This window comes from Moschus berezovskii, chromosome 16 (genome assembly GCF_049115385.1).
Source record: "Moschus berezovskii isolate FMDL1 chromosome 16, NW_MosBer_1.0, whole genome shotgun sequence".
NCBI lineage: Eukaryota > Metazoa > Chordata > Mammalia > Artiodactyla > Moschidae > Moschus > Moschus berezovskii.
In genome coordinates this window covers 85,764,875-85,782,105 of record NC_142475.1, presented here as the reverse complement: position 1 = coordinate 85,782,105, position 17,231 = coordinate 85,764,875, and the positions used below count along the sequence as shown (strand labels likewise).

The following is a 17,231-nucleotide window of genomic DNA, read 5'->3' as shown; positions in this document are numbered from 1 at the left end:
TCGGTGCTCTCCAAACTTGTCTAATCATTTTAATCCTCTTGGTGTTTTTGGAAAGATGACAGTATCTATTCTAAGAATTTGTGATTCAGTAGACCAACGTTCAGTTCAGTTCAGTCACTCAGTCTCTTTGTGACCCCAAAGGCTGCCACAAGCCAGGCTTCCCTGAACTTGCTAAAGCCAGCAACTCCCAGAACTTGCTCAAACTCATGTCCATCAAGCTAGTGATGCCAGTCAACCATCTCCACCACCTTTTTAGAGGGTATAAAAAAAAATCTGTATTTTCAACAAGTTCCTCTGGTAATTTTTATACAGGTAGTACAGTGGCACTTCAAAAATTTGGAAACACTGGGACTAGATGATACTTGATCTTAGAGCACAAAAGGGTCTTTGAATCAATCAATTCCAAAGGGTCCTACATTTGATAAATATTCCCATCTGTTCTACTATTTAAAAGGAAGCTAAACTTGAACTGAATTTAGAAAATTGTGGAATAAATTAATGTAGTTAATGTATAAATATTTCCACAATACTCTTTCCCTTATGTTTCTGCATCAAAGACTTGACTACTGAGAGATATTTATATTGATGATCTGAAGTCCTGAAGAAGGTACAAGCTGACAGATTCAATACTCTCAAAGACTAGAAACAAATCATATTGATGTAGGAGACAGATGGGCTCCAACTTAGATGCTTACAGCTGGTCTCCTGTTTACATTTCATGAGCGCAAAATGGGCTTCAGGCTGAAAACTTAAAACTGTCGGCATTTTCTGAGACAGTGGATAGGTGGGCTCCAGTTAAAGCATTTACAGCTTCCTGTTTGCTCTGGAAAATGAAATTAACAATATAAACAGGGTAAATAGCCAGTGTTTATCTCTTGTAAGCATCTTAAGATAATAGTAATGGCAATAGTCAAAGAAATAGTCAAGTCAAGGACAAAGAGGGGCAAAACCCTGTTTGAGTAAAGGATTAAGGGACCTCCCTCCTCCTCTTTTTGAGACAATGGAGACAGTACACATGTGCAGGAAGGCTTCATCTGGGTCAAAAGTCAAGTGGTAATGGCAGGATGTAATGAGTCTTACCTGCCTCTTGAGAAACCTGTATGCAGGTCAGGAAGCAATAGTCAGAACTTAACATGGAACAACAGACTGGTTCCAAATAGGAAAGGGAGTGCGTCAAGGCTGCATATTGTCACCTTGCTTATTTAACTTATATGCAGAGTACATCATGAGGAACGCTGGGCTGGAAGAAGCAAAAGCTTCAATCAAGATTGCCAGGAGAAATATCAATAATCTCAGATATGCAGATGACACTACCCTTATGGCAGAAAATGAAGAGGAACTCAAAAGCCTCTTGATGAAAGTGAAAGAGGAGAGTGAAAAGGGTGGCTTGAAGCTCAACATTCAGAAAACAAAGATCATGGCATCTGGTCCCATCACTTCTTGGTAAATAGATGGAAAAACAGTGGAAACAGTGTCAGACTTTATTTTTTTGGGCTCCAAAATCACTGCGGATGCTGATTGCAGCCATGAAATTAAAAGACGCTTACTCCTTAGAAGGAAAGTTATGACCAACCTAGATAACATATTAAAAAGCAGAGACATTACTTTGCCAACAAAGGTCTGTCTAGTCAAGGCTGTGGTTTTTCCCGTGGTCATGTATGAATGTGAGAGTTGGACTGTGAAGAAAGCTGATCGCCGAAGAATTGATGCTTTTGAACTGTGGTGTTGGAGAAGACTCTTGGGAGTCCCTTGTACTGCAAGGAGACCCAACCAGTCCATTCTAAGGGAGATCGATCCTAGGTGTTCATTGGAAGGACTGATGCTAAAGCTGAAACTGCAATACTTTGGCCACCTCATGAGGCGAGTTGACTCACTGGAAAAGACTCTGATGCTGGGAAGGGTTGGGGGCGGGAGGAGAAGGGGACGACCGAGAATGAGATGGCTGAATGGCATCACCGACTCTGTGGATATGAGTTTGAGTGAACTCTGGGAGTTGGTGATGGACAGGGAGGCCTGGCGTGCTGTGATTCATGGAGTCGCGGAGAGTCGGACATGACTGAGCGACTGAACTGAACTGAACTGAATGAGTCTTACTCTTCCCAGAAGCCTTCACTCCGAGATCCTTCTTGGAGGAGGGGTGCTTGCTCATTCTAGGGGAGTACCCTGGGGTAGGTCAAGTGTGGAAAAATAAACCAGATAATTGGCTAATAAATCCTGAAAAAACTGACCTATATAAATGACTTAACCACCTCCTTGTTGCGCTCCCCCTCACTCGGAGGGACGCCGCTCCGAGTGTGTGTCTCGGCCTTGCTTCTGTCTTAACAAGCAGTTTCTCTATGTACTCTCCCACTCCTTGCTGTGCAACATCTCTAATAATGAACTTCTTATCTTCATTTACAGTTTCTGCCTCCGTGACAAAAGAATTTTTCACTTGGGACAAAGATACAGGCATAAACGACTTCTAGCCTCTAGCCCTAGCTGGTTTGGTGCCTAAGATTCCTGGTTTCCATTCAGGCTGTGTGGGTGTGTGTGTTTCAGTCACTTAGTCGTGTCCAACTCTTGGCAACCCCATGGACTGTAGCCCACTTGGCTCCTCTGTCCATGGAATTCTGCAGACAAGAATGCTGTAGTGGGTCACCATGCCCTTCTCCAGGGGATCTTCCCAGCCCAGGGATCAAACACCAGTACCCTTCATTGCAAGCAGATTCTTTACCATCTGAGCCACCCCAGCCAGGCTCCCCAGGTTCAAATCTTGGGCAGGGAATTAAGTTCACTCATCATCCCCCTGCTCACAGCTACCTTGCCGAGAGCCATGTGAAAGGGTGTTCAGATTTCCACCACTGATTTTACAAACTTCACAGAGGTTTGTCAGAGTCAATCTCAATAAGAGGATCTCAGGGTGACTGCCCATTGAAGTGCCTCATTTTGACAGTGTTCTGATGTGTCCACTTCTTACATGGTAACCTGGCTTGTTTTGTGTTTTGAAGTACAATGCAATGTCATAACTTAATTAAAATCTTACAAGTATTCCTTTTTATACAAGTTTAGTGTGTATATATATATATATATATATCCACAAAGTAAGTGCACCACAGTATAGAGAGTGATATGCATTACTGTACTTTCATAACAGTCAGTGCTACACTCAGATATCACACGTATAGAACGTAAAATTCAGTCTCAGAGGATTAAGATAGAACTTCTATTTTCTTCATGAGAAAAAAATAAAACAACATAAGGTATATGTGAACCTACCCTCAGGTTTGGAATGAAGTCTGGTCAAGCTTAACTGAGATCAACTGAACCCCAGCTGACCCAAAGACACATGAGCAAGGATTCTTAATGCTTATTGTATAATCCTCGAGTTTGGAATGGCATTTTTATCTGATTTGTCCAATAATAGTGTGATCAAACTGGGAGTAGGGGTTCTGAGGTATATTACTGAATTAATAAAAAAAAGCAATGATATATTTAGAGTTAGCTAGTTGAAAGGAGTAGTAAAAAAGACTAGCTAGAGATAATGGGGCAGAGACTGGTTACATAAACACAGGACAAATTCTAAATACCTAAGTCTGCAGCAAGTCTCCCTCCCTCTATTTTCCATGAATAATATGTGGGAAGAGAAGGATATAGTGATAATCACACTTGGTTGGATTCATTTTCACCCCTCCTTTGTTGATAAATTGCAGAAGAGAGTTAACAACAGGTAAATCCAAGCCATATTCAAACAGATTCTTGAAGATTTGTTGTCTTCTGGGGAAAAGAAAAATCAATAGTGAATTTGTCACAATAAGAAAGTGGACTAACTAAGCATCAATGGCAAGCTTATGAAAAATAAACTCTTGAATTAGCTGCCCATGCAACTATAGACATTTCTGTTCTCCTTTACCCTCCTGAATCAGATAATACACCAGAAAGTAGTCACCACCAGACCTACATCAAAAAGAAACGCTGACTTGCTTTACTACTGTCTTTTCTCTCCTTTTCTAGATACTCCATTATTTGTCTGCCTCCCCTTATGTTCTAAGATTCCTAAATTTTCAAGCAGAACACATATCAGGGACTTCTTTGAAGAGAAACACAGTTGGTGAAATCTTCAACATATTCCTAATTTCTGCATATGTATATGCAGTACAGATTCCTGTTGAACAAGGGGCAATAATTCTTTAAGAGTTCAGTTCAGTTCAGTTCAGTCGCTCAGTCGTGTCTGACTCTCCGCAACCCCATGAGTACACAATACAATTTCTTAGTGAGGTCAGTGGTGAAAAAGATGGGGCACCAGAATATAAGAAGTCTGTGTCTATCATAGTTGAGAACTTGGTGAACACACCCTCCAAGTCTTAGATGACCCTAGACACCTAAGAGATGTCTGAGATCAGAATCCTGACCTCACAATTCTCTTCAAAATTCATGAAGATGGAAGAATCTTGTATAAATTAAGGAAACATCTGAATGTGCCAGAAAATATTTTAGTTTACACCCAGTTGTCAGCTGGCTATACCTGTTTCTTAGTCTAATAACCTTTATTTCTCCATAGAATGAAAGCCTGTCTGAGGGAAAATGAGACAGATTTACCTAGTTTGACTGATGGAAGACACCGTCAGAATACATTATTAGCATGGTGAGAGTGAGGATTAACAAAATGCATCCCAGGAGCATACACTTCTTCAGCTATATGCCTTCTTAAGCTCATGACATTTCACAGAATGGGAGCTATTCCATGTTGCACATTTACAAAGAACATCAGTTTTATATACTCATGAAGGTTGTTTAAATAAAGTGACAACTTTGGTCATAGAGTTGCATTTATAAAAATGAAAAGAATTGCTCATTTGTCAAGACTTTTAATTACCTACAATAAGGTACTAAGTTTTAATTACAATTTCTGTAAGTGTCATGTAAGTAGAATAATTATATCCAATACATTGTTTTAGATGCAGGATTTGTTAATGTAAAAAGAAATAAAGTATACAACACTTGTAAAACTTTTGGCATTGCTTTTTTGAAATTACTGCAGTGGAAACCTCAAAAAAAAAAAAAAAAAAAGAAGTGTTTTAAGAAAGCTCTGTGAGAGATGTCTCACTCAAGATTATCTGTTTCCTAAAAGAGGCCAGAAAAGCCAACCATGCAGTCTTCACAACCTTCCCTGAAAAAAGTGCTGAAATGCACTCGTCATGTCAGGGAATACAAAGGACAGAATGTTCCAGAATGTCAGAGCTGGAAAGAATCCGAAGGGCATCTGATGCACTCCCCTTGTAGGCAGTCTCAGTCAAGTGACAGAGGGAGAGTGGCCGAGGGGGGCTTCAGTCTTCAGGGTTGCAGCTTTGAATGATAGCATACGATTCTTCTGTATCTGTTATATGTGTCAACATTAACTATTGTGTGGATAAAACTAGATCCGGCAAAGGGCAAGGCAGCCAGAGGCTTCATTTTCCTGCAGAGAGTTTATCTCAGCCCCACACTTTCCTCATGGCATTCTTCATGTCTGTGTTTCTCAGGGTGTAGATGAGACGGTTGAACATGGGGGCAAGCATAGCGTAAAACAGGGCAAAGACCTTGTCGTTCCCAACAGAATCAGCCGTGGGGACATAGGTGAAGGTGAGGGGCAAGAAGAACATGAAGACCACAGTGATGAGTGAACCACAGGTGGAGAGGGCTTTGCGATGGCCCTCGGATGAGCAAGTCCTCAGGGAGGACAGGATGATGATGTAAGAAATCACCAAGGCAACAAAGGTTAAAACGTACAACACCCCTATTGTGGTAATGATTGCAATCATACACAGTCAAGTGTCTGTGCAGGCCAGCTTCAACAAAGGGAATACATCACAGAAACAGTGGTCTATTTGATTGGGACCACAGAAAGGAAGTCCAATAATAATTAATACTTGCATGATTGAATGGCTAAAGGCTCCCATAGCAGAAGCCATTACAAGGACATAGCACACCTCTCTGTTCATGATGACCATGTAGTGAAGAGGTCTACAGATGGCGGCATAGTGGTCATAGGTCATGGCCACCAAGATGAAGATCTCAGCGGCTCCAAAGAAGTGGGCAGAAAACATCTGGGCCATGAAGCTGTTGTAGGAGATAGTCTTCTGCTGGGCCAGCAAGTCAGTGATCAATTTGGGTGCCACCGTGGAGGTGAAGCAGACATCCATCAAGGAAAAACAGTGAAGGAGAAAGTACATGGGCTGTTCACTGAGGCAGCTGCCCCTGATGGTGAGAAGAATGAGCAGATTCCCTGAGACAATTGCAATATAGCAAAGTAAAAACAGAACAAAGCAGGCAACCTTTGCATTCTCATCAGTAAAAAGCCCCAGGAGGGTAAATTCTGTGACATTTTCATGTCCCATTGCTTCTGTGGGTTTGATCGTTTAGAGGGGCAAGTTAGTGTACCTGAAACAGGCAACTTATTCAAATTATTTATGTATTTAAAAAGTCATTCATCTAGTCAATAAATATATACTGATGTTTCCAAATGATACAAACATTATAACTGCTGCTAAGGGTACAGCAGTATACAAAATACACACATCTCACCCACACGTAAAGTTTATTAGAGAAAACATACAGTGACAATAATAGCAAAAAATAATCAACTTATTGAGGTGGAGCCAAGGAGATGCAGAGTCTGCATCTCCCCACCTTAGGGAACCTACCTGACAGTGGTGGGATGTCAACATCCAAGCAGATGGGAGGAACCTCTGAGTGACTGGAGAGTATTAACTCCAGTGAGGTCTCCCGGAGGTCCACATTTCAACAAGACCTGGTTCTAAACAACTCTCTGAAAACCTCAGTGCTGGAAAACTTGGGCCAAATAATCAGTAAGACAGGAACACAGTACCATTCAATAAAAGAAAAAGAAAATAGCAAGAAAATATATGTTACAGACAAAGGAGCAAGGTAAAAATCTACAAAACCAAATATATGAAGAGAAAATATATTCTTATAGTTTTTAAACAACATGAGGAAAGAATTTAGAGTAATGACAGTAAAGATGATCCAAAATCACACACACACACACACACACACAAAAATAGAGTGCAAATAAAGATTGAGAAAATACAAGAAATGTTCAATAAAAACATAAGGACTAAGAAAAACATGCAGAGATGAATGGCATAATAACTGAAATGAAAAGTAGATTACAAGGAATCGATAGTAGAATAACTGAAGCTTAAAAAATGAGTAATTGAACAGGAAGATAGAATGGTGGAAATGACTCCTGAGGAGCTGAACTAACCTAAAATGAAAAAAATTGAAGACCATCTCAGAGAACTCTGAGACAACACTAAGCACACTAATATTCAAATTTTAGGGGTCTTGGGAAGAAAGAGGAAAAAAAGAAAGAGCCTGACAAAATATTTGTAAACATTATACTTGAAAACTTCTTTAATGTGCGAAAGGATATGGCCACTCAAGTCTAGGAATCTCTGACAGTTCCTCTTACACAGTATAAACTGTAGGAGAAACACACCAAAACAATATTAATCAAATTAATAAAAAGCGAATGCAAAGAAAAAATATTAAAAATGAAAGGGAAAAGGGAAAAAAAAAAAAAAAAACAGTGTACAAGAAACCCCCATAAGGCTATCAGCTGATATTTCAGCAGAAACTCTGCAGGGCAGAAGGGAATGATAAGATCTATTTAAAATGATGAAAGAGAAATTCTGCAACCAACATTACTTTGCCCAGCAAGGATCTTAGATTTGACAGAGAATTCAAAAGCTTTCAGTTCAATTCAGTTCAGTCGCTCAGTCGTGTCTGACTCTTTGCGACCCCATGAATCACAGCATGCCAGGCCTCCCTGTCCATCACCAACTCCCGGAGTTCACTCAAACTCACCTCCATCGAGATCTAGTCCCTTAAATCTATTTCTCACTTCCACTGTATAATCATAAAGGATTTGATTTTGCCCAGCAAGGATCTTAGATTTGACAGAGAAATCAAAAGCTTTCAGTTCAGTTCAGTTCAGTTCAGTTGCTCAGTCGTGTCCGACTCTCCGCGACCCCATGAATCACAGCACGCCAGGCCTCCCTGTCCATCACCAACTCCCAGAGTTCACTCAAACTCATGTCCACAGAGTCGGTGATGCCATCCAGCCATCTCATTCTCTGTCGTCCCCTTCTCCTCCCGCCCCCAACCTTTCCCAGCATCAGAGTCTTTTCCAGTGAGTCAACTCGCTGCATGAGGTGGCCAAAGTATTGCAGTTTCAGCTTTAGCATCAGTCCTTCCAATGAACACCCAGGATTGATCTCCTTTAGAATGAACTGGTTGGATCTCCTTGCAGTACAAGGGACTCTCAAGAGTCTTCTCCAACACCACAGTTCAAAAGCATCAATTCTTCGGCGATCAGCTTTCTTCACAGTCCAACTCTCACATCCATACGTGACCACCGGAAAAACCATAGCCTTGACTAGACGGACATTTGTTGGCAAATTAATGTCTCTGCTTTTTAATATCAAAAGATTTACTGACAAGCAAAAGCTAAGAGAATTCTACAGCACCAAATTAGCTTTACAACAAATGCTAAAGAAACTTCTCTAGCCAGGTGATACCCCATATTAACAAATTAAAGACTAAATACTTAGCATATTTGAAAGCAGAGACATTACCTTGCTGACAAAGGTCCATCTAGTCAAAGCTACGGTTTTTCCAGTCGTCATGTATGGTTGTGAGAGTTGGAACATGAAGAAAGCTGAGTGCTGAAGAATTGATGCTTTTGAACTGTGGTGTTGGAGAAGACTCTTGAGATTCCCTTGGACTGAAAGGAGATCCAACCAGTCAATCCTAAAGGAAATCAGTCCTGAATATTTATTGAAAGGACTGATGCTGAAGTTGAAACTTCAATACTTTGGCCACCTGATGTGAAAGACTGACTCATTAGAAAAGACCCTTATCTTGGGACAGATTGAAGGCAAGAGGAAAAGGGGATGACAAAAAATGAGATGGTTGGATGGCATCACTGACTCAGTGGACATGAGTTTGAGTAAGCTCCATGAGTTGGTGATTTACAGGGAAGCCTGGTGTGCTGCAGTCCACGGGCTCACAAAGAGTCAGACACAACTGAGTGACTGACCTGACTGAACCTTCTCAATAGAAGTAGAAAAAAATTTTTGACAAAATTCAACACCTACTTATGATAAAAACTCTTCAGAAATGGGCATAGAAGGAACCTACCTCAAGATAATAAAGGCCATCTGGCATGCTGTGATTCATGGTGTCGCAGAGTCGGATACGACTGAGTGACTGAACTGAACTGAACTGATGACAAATAGAGAACAAATACCATTCTCAGTGGTGAAAGCATTCACCTAAAATCATAAACAAGACAAGGATGTCCACTCTCACCACTATTATTCAACATAGTTTGTGAAGTCCTGGCCATGGCAATCTGGGAAGATAAAGAAAAGAATATAAATTGGAGAAGAAGAAGTTAAACTATCTGTTTGCAGATGACATAATATTACACATAGAAAATCCTAAAGATGTCACCAGAAAACTACTGTAACTAATCAACAAATTTGGTAAAATGGAAAGATATAAAACTAATGCACAGAAATCCCCTGCATTGCTATACACTAACAATGAAAGAGCAGAAAAAAAAATTAAGGAGACAACCCCATTTACCACTGCAACATAAAGAATAAAATGCCTAGGAATTAACCTACCTAATGAAGCAAAAGACATATACTCAGAAAACTATGAAACACTTAAATGAAAGAAACCAAAGGTGATACAAACCGATGGAGAAATATATTATATTCTTGGGTTGGAAGAATAAATATTGTGAAAATGAATATACTATTCAAATCAGTCTATAGATTCAATGCAATCCCTATCAAATTATCAAATTACCAATAGCATTTTTCATAGAATTAGAACAAAAACTTGTACAATTTGTATGGAAACACAGTCCATGGGGTTTCAAAGAGTCAGACATGACTGAGCAACTGAACTGAACTGAATTGACTGATGGAAACAAAAAAGACCCAAATATCCAAAGTAATCTTGTGAAAGAAATACAGAGCTGAGGTATCAGACTCTGTGACTTCAAACTATACTGCAAAGCTAGAGTAATCAAGACAGAAATTTACTGGTACAAAAATAAGAATATAGACAAATGATACAGGATAGAAGCTCAGAAATAAGCCCACATACCTATGAGAACCTAATATATGACGAATGAGGCATGAATATACAATGAGAAAAGACAGTCTTTTCAGGAATGGTGTTGAGAAAATTGGCCTAATATATCACACACAAAATTAAAATCAAAATGGACTAAACACCTATATGTAAGACTGGACACTATACGATTGTTAGAAGAGCATATAGGAGAAATACTCTTTGACATAAGCAAGATTTTTTACCTACTTCCTAGCTTTATGGAAAAAAAAAAAAAAGCAGATAGGTCCTAATTAAACTCAGAAGCATTTGTAAAGCAAAGGAAACCATAAGCAAAATGGGAAGATAACATTCAGAATGGGAGAAAGCATTTACAAATGGAGCAACAGACAAAGGATTAATCTCCAAAATATACAAACAGCTCATGGAGCTCAATATCAAAATGCAAACAACCATCAAAAAATGGGCAGAAAACCTAACAAGACATCCCTCTAAAGAAAACATACAGATGGTCAAGAGACACATGAAAGCATGTTCCTTATCACTAATTATTAGAGAAATGAAAGTCAAAACAATGAGGTTTCACCTCACAATGGTCAGAATGGCCATTATAAAAAAAAAAAATTACAAACAATAAGTGCTGGAGGGAGTATGGAGAAAAGGATACCTTCTTTCATGGTTAGAAGGAATGTAAGCTGATACAGCCACTGTAGAGAACAGTATGAATATTCCTTAAAGAAACTAACCATAGAATTACAATATGAACCAACAAGCCCACTCCTGGGCATATACCCTGAGAGAACCAGAATTCAAAAGGGCACATGTACCCCAGTATTTATTGCAGCATTATTTACAGTAGCCAGGTTATGGAAACAGCCTAAATGCCCAATGACAGGTGAGTGGATAAAGAAGATGTGATATATCACTCAGCCATAAAAATGACAGAAAAGGGTCATTTGCAGAGATGTGGGTAGACCTAGGGTCTGTCAAACAGAATGAAATGTCAGAAAAGAGAAAAGGAAATATTGCCTATTCATAACTATATATGAGAAATCTATGAAAATGGTACAGATGAACATATTTCCAAGGCAGAAATAGAGACATAGACATAGAGAATGGACACTTGGACACAGTGGAAGAAGGTGAAGGTGAAACAAATTGGGGGATTAGGATTGACATATATGTACCACCATGTGTAAAATAGCTAACTAGCTAGTGGGGACACACTATAAAAGACTCAGTTTGATGCTCTGTAATGACCTAAATGAGTGGGATGTGTAGGTGGAAGGAAGACTCAAGAGAGAGGAAATATAGGTATACATATAGCTGTAAAGCAATTATACAACAAGAAAAACTAACTTATGCAATTATGGTAAATTCCTGGGTCTCACATCTACTATGAAGGGCAGAACAAATAAAAGATGAAACATTGAGGGGAGGGTCAAGTTTTAGATGAAATTTCAGTATTCTACCTTAAGAGTAATTTTTCAGTCTCTGATACATATGAAATAGCATGGAGGCTATTTGTTCTTCAAGGGCAGGAGGATCACTATAATTCTTATTCCTCCTCAGTAACTTAATGTATGCTAAATTCTGACCATTTACTAATGTTATTAGGTTTCAATGAGGTCATAATTTTAAATATGGAATCTGGGTGACAATATCAGAAAGTGTCTTAAGACACTTTTTCATGAACATTTTCAAAATGGAGGGCAATAAAGATCAAAGAGCACATCTTTGGGGAAAGTTTGCTCCATTGTGTGGGTTTCTGGTACATTTGGCTTCCTCAGCAGCACAGTGATAAAGAATACCGCCAATGCAGGAGATGCAGGTTTGACCCCTGGTCAGGAAGATCCCCTGAAGTAGGAAATGGTAACTTGCTCCAGTTTTCTTGCCTAGAAAATTTCACACACAGAGGAGCTTGGAGGGCTACCCTCAATGGGGTCGCAAAGAGTCAAACACGACTGAGCAGCTGAGCAGTACATTTTGCCTTCCGGTAATCAACCTACTTCCCAGTTAACTTTCCAACCTAACATAGGAAATTTAATCATGTTTGTCCTTTAGTCCCACTTTCTAGCAGTTCCTTTTATGACACCATCATGAAGGGAGGGGTGGACTGCATTCAAAGTTTCTTTTTCACTCAATGTCTTCTATCATCTTGTGCCTCTTTGAATTAAAACTCCTTTAAAAAAAAAAAAACAGGCTCATTACATCTTCACAGGACCAAGTCATAGAAAATTTTACTTAAAATGAAATTTCTCGTTGGTGCAAAATACAACACTACATCTCTTCCTATATGCAACCTGCCATAAGATGTATCACAAAACTGTTACACTCAAAGCTCCATTTCATAAAAAGATAAAGCTTATGCATTGATACATATGTTTCTGAAATGTTATAAGAGCAATTGAGTACTGCACTTTACTCTATCTGACATTAAAGGAATGTTAGTTTTTCTAAATTAATCAATACATTCAGCAATTAAAACAAAAGTTCTGACAATTTTTCTTGAATTTGAGAATTTTATTTCAAACTTCAGAAACAGATAATAACCAACATTGTTAACCTAACTTTTTAAAAGAAAGTACACAAAGGAAAGACATACCTTCCAGAATTGAAGCATATTATAAAACTATGGCAATTAAAGAGTAATTGCTAAAGACAAATTGCTTCACTTGAACATCAATAAGTAAACATATAAATATGTTGAAATGTAGTATATGCTTTATTGAAATTTCAAGTTGATTTAAAATAATTGACTTTTCAGTAACTGGGTATGAGGACTTTGAATTACTCTCTGGAGGAAAAAAATCACCTCATAGGGCACATAGAAAGACTATATTCCAGATAATTAAAAGGTATAAATGTATCAAGCAAAATTAGAAAAAGTGTTTGAAAAGTAATTAAAAGGAATTTCTATCAAAGTATAGGAAATTTATAAAGCAAAGTACTAAAGCAGATTCATAAAGAATCATATCAGTTCAGTTCAGTCACTCAGTCGTGTCCGACTCTTTGCGACCCCAAGAATCACAGCACGCCAGGCCTCCCTGTCCATCACCAACTCCCAGAGTTCACTCAAACTCATGTCCATTGAGTCGGTGATGCCATCCAACCATCTCATTCTCTGTAGTCCCCTTCTCCTCCCACCCCGAATTCCTCCCAGCATCAGAGTCTTTTCCAGTGAGTCAACTCCTCGCATGAGGTGGCCAAAGTACTGGAGTTTCAGCTTTAGCATCAGTCCTTCCAATGAACACCCAGGGTTGATCTCCTTTAGAATGGACTGATTGGATCTCCCTACAGTCCAAAGGACTCTCAAGAGTCTTCTCCAGCACCACAGTACATTTAAATTTTCTGCATGATAAAATCCCACATGGACAAACTATTTTAAAAAATGGCAAAATGACCCCTGTCTCTATGGCAAAAACCAATGCAATATTGTAAAGAACGTATCTTCCAATTAAAAACAAATAAATTAGAAGTAAAAAAGTAACAAAATTAAATAAATATAAATCCTATAAGTCAATAATTTCAAGATATATAGCTCAGTTTTCTAAAATAGCAATGCATTTCACTAGGCAATGCAAAGAAAGGAAACTACTAGTAGGCAATCAGATGTGCATGAAAATATGCAATCTCCTTAAAATCAGAGTAATGCAGAATAAACAATGAGATGCTATCTCCACTCATCAATTCCATAAAAATAAAAAGTTTGTGCATATAAAATTTTGATGTGCAACCCAGAGCAACTTCCCCTGAAACTACACAAAGACATTCATTGCAGACTTGTCTCCATTCCAAAAATAATAATTATAATAATAGAAATGACTTAAATATTTGAAAATAGAATAGAAATAAAAACTTATGTTTTTATTAGGAAAACTAGGAAGAAATTTTAATGTTGAATCCATGCGGAACATCTACCGTGATATAAATAACTAAGATATATTTTGAATAAAAACATAATAAAGTACACAGGGATAAAGTATAATAATTGTATGTTAAAAAAAAAACAAAGATCATGTCCACTTAGATGTTATCAGAACCTCTGTACTTATAAATTAACATGGAAAAGTGTGGAGGAAAGATTTACTTGTCAGCAACAAAGAGAGAGATGGCCAGAGGGGATTTCGGTGGTAAACAGCAGTTTGATTGCTTTACTAAAGAAAGTGTAATGTCAGCATTGCTTCCATAATTTAAATTCATTTAAAAACTCTTATTTTGTAATATGGTTTAAGAAGTATACAATACATAATGACTGAGATTAAAATAAAATATAAATCCAATCCTTTACTATAATTCAGTAAACACATATAACCTATTTCTCGTCGGTTACATCATTTTCTTAATGAACGCAACATTGATGCCATCATCTGTAATTAAATACGTAAACATAACAAAATGATGCATTTCACCCCCCACCCCCACCTGTACTCTTCTCCACAAAGAGGTATCTGAGATATGGAAAAGAGGAAACATATCTATATATACATCTACATTTATACTAATATCTGCTTCTCCTTTTACTTGGCATGGGTTTTGTAGCAACATTAAAAAGTCTAGTTATCCATTTGTAGTTCTGATAGGATTTAATTAAATTCCAAGATCATTTGTTAAATCTAATAGCTGTTATTATTGAAGGATCAAATTTTACATTTGCTCTTTTTTCATTCCTCTTTGTTTTGCTGAACAAACACTGATTCTTATTACAGCTTTAATAGCAGGAAATAGTGAATTTGCAACAGAGGATGCTAAATAATTAGGGTGTGCTACATGAAGGGTATCTCTAATTTTCTTGAAGAGAACTCTAGTCTTTCCCATTTCGTTGTTTTCCTCTATCTCTTTTCATTGATCGCTGAGTAAGGCTTTCTTATCTCTCCTTGCTATTCTTTGGAACTCTGCATTCAGATGCTTATATCTTTCCTTTTCTCCTTTGCTTTTCATGTCTCTTCTTTTCATAGCTATTTGTAAGGCCTCCTCAGACAGCCATTTTGCTTTTTTGCATTTCTTTTTCTTGGGGATGGTCTGATCCCTGTCTCCTGTACAATGCCATGAACCTCCGTCCATAGTTCATCAGGCACTCTGTCTATCAGATCTAGTCCCTTAAATCTATTTCTCACTTCCACTGTATAATCATAAGGGATTTGATTTAGGTCATATCTGAATGGTCTATTGGTTTTCCCTACTTTCCTCAATTTAAGTCTGAATTTGGAAATAAGGAATTCATGATCTGAGCCACAGTCAGCTCCTGGTCTTGTTTTTGCAGATTGTATACAGCTTCTCCATCTTTGGCTGCAAAGAATATAATCAATCTGATTTCGGTGTTGACCATCTGGTGATGTCCATGTGTAGTCTTGTGTTGCTGATAGAGGGTGTTTTCTATGACCAGTGCATTCTCTTGGCAAAACTCCATTAGCCTTTGCCCTGCTTCATTCCATGCTCCAAGGTCAAATTTGCTGTTACTCCAGGTGTTTCTTGACTTCCTACTTTTGCATTCCAGTCCCCTATAATGAAAAGGACATGTTTTTTGTGTATTAGTTCTAGAAGGTCTGGTAGGTCTTCATTGAAACGTTCAACTTCAGCTTCTTCAACATTACTAGTTGGTGCATAGGCTTGGATTACCGTGATATTGAATGGTTTCCCTTGGAAACAAACAGAGATCATTCCGTCATTTTTGAGATTGCATCCAAGTACTGCATTCCGGACTCTTTTGTTGACCATAATGGCTGCTCCATTTCTTCTAAGGTATTCCAGTACACAGTAGTAGGTTTAATGGTCATCTGAGTTAAATTCACCCATTCCAGTCCATTTTAGTTCACTGATTCCTAGAATGTCAACGTTCACTCTTGCCATCTCCTATTTGACCACTTACAACTTGCCTTGATTCATGGACCTAACATTCCAGGTTCCTATGCAATATTGCTCTTGACAGCATCGGACCTTGCTTCACATCCACACCAGTCACATCCACAACTGGGTATTGTTTTTGCTTTGGGTCCATCCTATAATTCTTTCTGGAGTTATTTCTCCACTGATCTCCAGTAGCATATTGGTCACCTAATGACCTGGGGAGTTCCTCCTTCAGTATCCTATCATTTTGCCTTTTCATACTATTCATGGGGTTCTCAAGGCATGAATACTGCAGTGGTTTGCCATTCCATTCTCCAATGGACCACATTCTGTCAGACCTCCCCACCATGTCCTGTCCATCTTGGGTGACCCCACACGGCATGGCTTAGTTTCATTGAGTTAGACAAGGCTGTGGTCCATGTGATCAGATTGGCTAGTTTTCTGTGATTATGGTTTCAGTGTGTCTGCCCTCTGATGCCCTCTTGAAACACCTACCATTTTACTTGGGTTTCTCTTACTTATCTTAGAGGTGGGGTATCACTTCATGGCTGCTCCAGCAAAGCACAGCCACTGCTCCTTACCTTGGATGAGGGGTATCTCCTCAAGGCCGCCCCTCCTGACCTTAAATGTGGAGTACCTCCTCTAAGCCCTCCTGCGCCCACTCAGATGAAGCTCCTTGGACGAGGGGTTGCTCCTCTCAACCACCACCCCTCACCTCGAACATGGGGTAGCTCATCTCGGCCCCAGCCCCTGACCCTAGGTGAGGGGTAGTTCCTCTCAGCCATGCTTCTGCGTGATCCAGAAATGGTATGGATATAAAAGAAGCAGAAGATATTAAGAAGAGGTGGCAAAAATACACAGGAGAACTGTACATAAAGATCTTCATGACACAGATAATCATGATGGTGTGATCACTCACCCAGAGCCAGACATGCTGGAATGTGAAGTCAAGTGGGCCTTAGAAAGCATCATTATGAACAAAACTAGTGGAGGTGATGGAATTCCAGTTGAGTTATTTCAAATCCTGAAAGAAGATGCTGTGAAAGCGTTGCACTCAATATGCCAGCAAATTTGGAAAACTCAGCAGTGACCACAGGACTAGAAAAGGTCATTTTTCATTCCAATCCCCAAGAAAGGCAATGCCAAAGAAAGCTCAAACTAACGCATAATTACACTCATCTCACATGCTAGTAAAATCATGCTCAAAATTCTCCAAGCCAGGCTTCAGCAATATATGAACCGTGAACTTCCAGATG

At 38.9% G+C, this 17,231-nt stretch overlaps 1 pseudogene; it reads right to left on the bottom strand.

Annotated features, from left to right (window-relative positions):
• Positions 1-5,445: 5,445 nt before the first annotated feature.
• Positions 5,446-6,353, bottom strand: LOC129560457 (olfactory receptor 4P4-like; annotated as a pseudogene).
• Positions 6,354-17,231: the final 10,878 nt, after the last annotated feature.